Source organism: Arachis ipaensis, chromosome B07 (assembly GCF_000816755.2).
Source record: "Arachis ipaensis cultivar K30076 chromosome B07, Araip1.1, whole genome shotgun sequence".
Taxonomy (NCBI): domain Eukaryota; kingdom Viridiplantae; phylum Streptophyta; class Magnoliopsida; order Fabales; family Fabaceae; genus Arachis; species Arachis ipaensis.
In genome coordinates this window covers 31,244,102-31,251,866 of record NC_029791.2, presented here as the reverse complement: position 1 = coordinate 31,251,866, position 7,765 = coordinate 31,244,102, and the positions used below count along the sequence as shown (strand labels likewise).

The window sequence follows — 7,765 nt, the reverse complement described above, 5'->3', positions numbered from 1 at the left end:
CATTTAATAAAAAATTAAAAATAATTTAGATTTTGTTTTTGTTAAGTTATTTAAAATTATTGTTTAATTAGAGTCATTTGTATATGTTAATTAATTGTTTACATTTATAAGTCAAAAATAACCTTTTACAAGATTGTTCCTTTGTATCTTATTCTCTAATTATAACAAATTTCTCTCGTTAAAAGAAATAAAATAATAATAACTTGTTAGATAGATCACTACAGCATATTCGATCGCTCGGTATTATGGTTCTGAAAATCGGACTGATTAGTTGAACCGATCTAACCAAAAACAGGTCATAAAACAGTTTGGTCTAGTACTAATAACCGCTAGAGAAAAAATCCTTTAAAAACCGTTAAATCGGTCGAAAACCAATCTGTTGAACTGGATTAGTAATAGTCCGGTTCTAAGAAAACAACGTTGTTTTATTATTTAAAAAAAAACAAACAAAACCAGCCCATTCATGAAACACCCCCCTTTTCTCCGAATCGAGGATCATTTGTGCACCCATTGACCCCTTCTGAAGCAAAGCAAAGAGAATTCTAGCTTTAGGTTCCTTGCCGCCGCCATCCCCAGGTTCTCGCCGCCTCCACTTCTTCCTCTTCTCCCTGTCCGGAACTTAGGTAGCTCGACTCGTCGTCCCCATCTTCCCTGGCTTCTCTATTCGTGGCTTGGAGCAGCTCGCCGTTGGATCGCCGCTTGCCGTCGCCTCGCCTATCGCCGTGGTCTCGCCGTTGGGTCGCCGGTTGCCATCCATGTCTCCGTCGAAGGTTAATGATGGCTCTGTTTAATTTTGCTTCTAGTTACTGATGACTTTGTTAGTCTGTTTAATTTTTTTTCGCATCTTTTAATTTTGCCATGGTTAGTGGTTACTGATGAGTGATGAGTGATGGCTCTGTTTAATTTTGCTTCTGATTATTGATGGCTCTAGTTAATTTTGCTTTGCATCCGCTTCTTCCTTTTAATTTTGCTATGACTCTGTTTAATTTCGTAATGCTTGGTTCTTCTTGTTCTTTTTAATTTCTGGAATTTTTGTTCAAATTTTTGTGTAATGCACTACAAGAAACATCGTTAAAATCGACGGCCAAATCGACGGCTTAGCCGTTGATAATATTAATTTTCGACGGTAAAATAAACGGCGGAGGTGGTCGCTATAAAGCTTGTCGATTTTTCAAAATTCTAATAAAATCGACGGCTTGCCTAGCCGTCGATAATAATTTAATAAAATCGACGGCGTTACTGTCTATAATATGAGTTTGAAAATTTTACATTCTTACTAAAATCGACAAGGTTGTCGTCGATATTTGATTCAATAAAATCGACAGCGTTTTCGTTCATTATATGCTTACTAAAATCGACAACGTGACTGTCGATAGTTGATCCAATAAAATCGACACAGTTGCCGTCGATTTTATTATTTAGATACCGACAAATTCTTTGTCTATATTTAATTTTTCTTGTCTATTTTAAAATTAAAAAGCGACAATCATTCCGTTGATTTTAATAGATATATTTTAATTATTTTTTCTATTTGAAAAATAGTAAACAATTAATGCAAATAAATATAAAAATAAAATTTATACTAAATATTAGATAATGAGTTTACAAACTTATCAAAATAATAAATAATCCTCTAACATAAAAGACTCAAGACAAAATAAATAATTAAACTTAGACTTATATTCGTTTAAATTGAAATCCACTAATAATACAAAATATTCAAAGCAAAGTAATTAAATAACCTACTCATACTCGTCTAAATAATCATCCGAGTCATCAAGATCGTCAGAATCATCCAAGTCTAAATAACCTAGGCTTCCCCTTTCGGCCTCGGTCTCGGCCACGGCCGCGGCCGCAATCTCCGTCTCAAACAACCATATTTATTCCAACTTTTCAAATTTTTTGATGTGGGGGCTGCTTCTCAATACTGTATTAAAAGGTAAGACAGAAAATTAATGAGATTAATTTATCTAAAAACTAACAAGAATGGTTCATGCAACTTTGCAAAGGAAAAAAAGCAGCTCCTATAGTAAAATTTAAAAGAATTCAGGTATAATTACAAATAAAATTGCATAATTCCAATAATCAGTGGGCTAACACTAACTGTGATTCATTCATTACCTTGGCAACAAATAGAATAGTCTTCAGTCTTCACCAAAAGCATCTAAAATTGGTTGTGTAATTTTCTCAGCTTCTTCCTACCATTAACAATGACGAGGAAAGGAATTAAGTCAAAAGAGTTTCTTTCTTTGGAAATAAAGTAGAAAAGTAATTTGAACAAAATTCTAACCTTTTCAGGATTTTTCTGATCATCAATGTATAAAAAGTAATCCTCCACAGGAGAAGCTACAACCAAATCACTGGAAAATATAAACCAAGGATTAATACACAGGTTAGTTCAAGTTGCAGAAATGGACCACAAAGTAGGATATTGAATTGTGCATAGAGTTACTCTAATACACTATCATTTAACACAAAAAACTTAAAAATGAGAGCCTATTATCACCAAGAAACTATCCTCTTTCACCTTTTTTTTCTTCTCACTCCTTCTATCACATGGAACAGGGCCAAATTGAACTTCACAACTATCTTACAAGTGTCTATGAAGAGGGGGATGCAAGATTCACCTTAATTACCATGATTCAAGCACTAAACCATGCCAAACATGGGGTTGACATCCTATCAGGCACTCAAGTAAGCACTAAACCAGGCCAAATACGTTGGACTTTTAGAGTAGTGTGATTATTATTCCAAGTCTTAGTTGTTGAACTTTTATTAAGGATAATAAATATGCAGAGCATACTTGTTCACTTTATCAACTTTATTTTCCTAAAATCTTTCAAATTTTAATTTTAATAATATTTTTTAAAATATAATAATTACATAATCATCACAACATAGTCCAAATAAAATGACCACTTATATATAAGGCTAGCTCTTTAAAATAAGAGGAGAAAAATTAATTAAAGTTACCTAAAAGTCTAAAATATAGACTTTAGGTGGGTTTAAATGCCAAATATAGGTATATTTAATTAATACTAACTAATTTTCTATTTTTGATATTATGCTAATGTGTGTGGGGATGTAGCCAGAAACTATGTAAACCTTACTTAACAGTTAACACCAACGTAATATTTGAGGGCAGGAACAACTTTTCATCAAATTATTATTATTTAGCACTAAATGAAGACTTTGAAGTCACATTATTTTTAGTTACACATATAATGAAAGTTCAAGAAGCATACGTAAGTAATTTATGGGAATCACGTTGTTACCTTTCTTATGCAATTCACATCCATATACATAGATAATGAAAAGAACAAAAATCTTGCAGAAGGCATCTATTTTCTATAGTATACATACATATATAAACATAACCAAAGCACAGAACTAAGCAAATACTTACCAAATACAGTCTCAAAGGACATCATATGATATAGGATTTCAGGACCATATAGAAAGATGTAGTTAGATTTATCATTTCTGCACGTGAGAGTATGAAATGAGAAAGAAGATCTATATCTATATTAGGAGAATCTATTCTATTATGTGCATAAAAAATCACTACACAATACCTTAATTATTCAACCCCACACCCCTTCACAACTTTTCTCTTAACATAACTGCAACAACAGACAGAGGAAAAAAAGTAAATTAACCATCAACAAGAAGGTATCTTACTCAATTCACAAACACACAAATACTTCATTTTTGTTTTAGAAGTTAGTCTGAATGTATTTTTTAACCTTTCAAATAGCTTTGGTTGTTGATAAAAATTTAACTAACAATAATGAGTAATCTCTTCCTCTAAATTTAAATGGCTAATAATCTCTTCCTCCAAACTTAACTAACCTTTCAAATAGATGACTAATAATTCATTTCATACTATATATTTCAACAATATTATTTCTTTATTGCAATCCATTTAATATTATTTCTGCACTCTCAAGTCTGAATCTCCATCTATATTTCATTATTCTCATCACAGAAACTAAAGCATTATTTATCAGTTTAGCTTAGCTGCAAAACATAATTGCTATAGCAAAAAAGTTTATTAGCTTTCTATTATTACCTTCTAAAAGGTAGCTTAAAATAATGACTATGAGCAAAGTGTGGCACATATATAATTAGCTCAACTGTTCACATTATTTTTGTATAGCAACAGATTTAATTACTTTATCATTCATTCACCTTCATGGACTCAACTCCTTGTAGTTCTTGGCTTCAAGCCTTGTTCTCTCTCTTGGCATTGGTTTGGGTCTTGAGCTGTTGTGGAGGTGTTTGTGGAGGGACCACCCCAACAAAAGTGAGCAGCTTCTCAAAGGTGGAGGATGCTGTGAACTTCCATATTTATTATGGCCAGACCTTCAAAGTCATTAAAAATGCTATTGATGGCCAATCTAGAATCTACAATAATATGAGCAAAACATAGCACTATGAATATAGCAATCATTGTACCCCTCCAGTGCCAGCAGCCATTGCAAGAGCAATGAGAACACTAGCTTTCTTTAGAAAGCTTCATGAATCAGATCCTGATATGCACTATATTGGGAGGCAATGGCTTGAGAACAAATTCCTGCAGTGTGAACCAAACTACCATGATTGTATAGTTAGTCATGTTCTCCAAATGATCAATGCACAACAGCAAACAGTTCACAGCAGAGTCAACTACACATTTTCCAACCAAAGCAAAAAAGAACAAGATTGGGAAAGAAGCCAGCAAAAAAAATTACAATTGAAGTTTCGTTGCTTCATCCTGATTGGCAAAACAGAGGTCTATATTGCCAGACTCCAATAACTTCATAAGTGGTGGCTTAAATTTCCTCACCATCTTGTCAAAGAAAAGAAGTATTAGAGAACAGTTAGCTTCATTAATTTTTTCATAGAAGAGAATAATAAAAGAAGAAGAAAAACAAATTGTGGCGGTTAGTACCTCAAAACTGGCCAAATCCAAAGAAACAAGAAGACCTTCCTGTTTGGCCAAAGAGATTGCTGCTTGAATAACTTCCAAATTGAGAATTGCATACCTCAAAACCAGCCACAAGTGCTACAAAAAAGAAAAAAATGTGATTGCTTCTTTATAATACAGAGGCATTTTAGGAAACCTGTGTAAAGAATCAGTGAAAACTTACTCTTGAGAAACTTCGATGCATTTGGAAATGTCTTCAATAGCTGAGAAGTTTCAGAAATAAATATATGAAAATGATTGATCACATTTAACAAAAAATCATGCTTTGTAAGAAGAAACTGATGCAACAAATAATTTTAGTAGAAGAACCTCGGGTATCTTCTTTTCTTCTACAAAATTATTGATTAATCTCAGACTGCAAGAGATGATTCTTCCCTGAAAATTTTTTATTGATGAAAAAAAAATCAATTGAAGAACGAAAGAGAGAGAGTAACTGATTTTGATTGAGCACGGTCAATTGAAGGCAGCAGCAACAACGGCACAGAGAGACGAAGCGATTGATGAAATGTGGTGAATTGATTATGCTAACTAGGTTTCAGTGATGCGATTGTTATTAACAAATGCAAATTCAGAATTTCATTATGAAAATAGTAGATACAACAACTGCAAAAATAAGTATAATAATCAGAGAGACTGAGAGAAACTTACATGAACAGGATGGCGCGGCAGCAGGCTCGGCGGAGGAGGAGAAGAAGAAGAAGCTCTGCTCTCTGACGGAGGACGGCGGGTTTTCTCAATCGTCGGAGAAGAAGAAGCTCTACTGATCTGCTCTCTGCCTCTCTCCGTGACGGTGACTTCCTCTCTGGTCTCTACTCTCAAGCGTTGGAGAAGAAGAAGCAGCAGCAGCTTCACTCCAAACTTTGAGTCTGTGGAGGTTTGGGGTTAATGTTTGGGAAATTGATTGAAACGGAGGACGCGGGTAATAAACGCGGGCATAATTTTTTGTTAGATAAAAATCGACGGTAAGTTGGTCGATTTTAGTTAAAACAAAAATTAACATATTAATCGTCAATTTTATATAATAAATTTAAACCGTTCATCCTATTGCAAAAGAAAATCTCCATCGTTAAAATTTATCGACGGCAAAAATTGTCGATATTTTAATTATTAAAATAGACAAAAGATCCGTCGATTTTAAAGAAAAAGATTTATCATCCGTTCCTTTGTCGGCAATGTGATTGTAGGAAAAGGGTGTTGAAAGTTGCTAAAATAATAGACAGCATTGTCGTCGATTTTAATATTTTATTTTTAATAATTTCTTGTAGTGAGATCGACTGTTTCTATCTATAATATAAGTTTGGGAATTTTACATTGTTACTAAAATCGACAACGGTGCCGTCGATATTATTATATAAAATCGACGCCATTCATGTCGATTTTAATTTGAAAAAAAGCAACGCCTTTAGCGTCTATTTTATACATTAAATCCACACCCTTCATTTTATTTAAGAAATCAATCTGAACTGTTTAAATTTATCGACGGAAAGGTTGTCGATATTTTAAATATAAAAATAGACGCCATGTCCGTCGATTTTAAAATAAAAGTATTTTCACCATCCGGTTCGTTGACAATATGATGATAGTTAATAGGAATTTAATGCATCATAAAAAAATCGACGAACAGGCCGTCGATTTTATTATTTTATTTTATTTTTTATTTTTTTTTTAAATATCGACAGCAAGCCGTCGAAAAATATCGACGGGAGAGATAGCCGTCGATTTTTTGCGTCGATAAATACGCTTTTTCTTGTAGTGATGTTTTGTAATGTTTATTGCTATTTTGTAATTGCTGGTTGCTGGGTGCAGATTTAGTGTTATCACTGTTTTGAAATGTTTATGTACTAATGTTTGTTGCTATTTTGTCATTGCTGGTTGCATGTTAATGTAATTATTGGTTAATGTTTTGTAATATTTAGTGTTATCACTGTTTTGTAATATTTATGCTGAATGCTGGTTGCAAGTTTAGTGTGATTATTGATTAATGTTTTGTAATATTTAGTGTTATCACTATTTTGTAATGTTTATGCTGGTGTTGAATGCCAAATGCTGAATGCTGATTGTTGATGATTATTAGATTTCTTGCTGTATGTGCCGCTGTTGTTTTTAATTTCATAAATAATTTATTAATTTCAATTATGAATGATAATATTAATCAAGAAGCAATTGGTGATAAGTTGATAACAATGTAAGATTAATAATTTGCATGTCAATCCTCTTATTCGAATGATGTTGCTAATCCTAATCCTCCAAGTTCTAACAATAGTCAGTTACAAGGTTCTTCTAATTTATGACGAAAAATAGATTTAGCTTGAAAATATATTGCTCTACAAATAGTGAATGAAAAATGGTTTTTTCGGTTAAACTACTGGTTGAACCAATAAATCAGTAATTAGAGCGATTTGATGATTGGTTCGGTTCTCAAAACCTTACTCGGTATTATGGAATTTATCATTGGAATTTATTTGACCGTAAAAACTTTGATAAAAATATATTATCGTTTAATTTTTTATTTGATGGTAATTACCGTCAGCACAATCGATGCTAATTAAAAAATTATAAAATAAAATAGTGATAAATTACTGTGAATTTTTTTAGTGTTATATATCTCACTATAAAGTCGACACTAAATCTAAAGAACCTGAATAAAATAAAATTTAAAAGAATAGAATTTTTTTATTGCCGAATAATCTCATGCAAAATCCGACGATCACGGCAGACTAATTTTGAAATATAGTTGGATTTTTTTATAATTATCTTAGGTATAATCTAAAAATATTACTCTATTAATTAATTGTT

The 7,765-nt window shown here is 32.4% G+C and overlaps 2 long non-coding RNA genes across 14 annotated transcripts; one reads left to right on the top strand and one right to left on the bottom strand.

Moving 5' to 3' along the window:
- On the top strand, positions 359–2,815 carry LOC107609468. Its single transcript, XR_002351346.1, has 2 exons — positions 359–770; positions 2,566–2,815. It is a non-coding gene; the product is annotated as an uncharacterized LOC107609468 (long non-coding RNA).
- LOC107609467 lies at positions 1,659–5,878 on the bottom strand. Of its 13 annotated transcripts, none has more exons than XR_001613150.2 (12): positions 5,618–5,875; positions 5,279–5,344; positions 5,133–5,172; positions 4,934–5,047; positions 4,734–4,831; positions 4,459–4,621; positions 4,192–4,365; positions 3,576–3,623; positions 3,407–3,483; positions 2,291–2,360; positions 2,122–2,198; positions 1,659–1,927 (listed from the first exon to the last, which is right to left on the bottom strand). It is a non-coding gene; the product is annotated as an uncharacterized LOC107609467 (long non-coding RNA). The 13 variants fall into 13 exon arrangements; XR_002351343.1 differs by having other exon boundaries at positions 4,459–4,576; XR_001613151.2 differs by having other exon boundaries at positions 4,176–4,621; positions 5,618–5,877.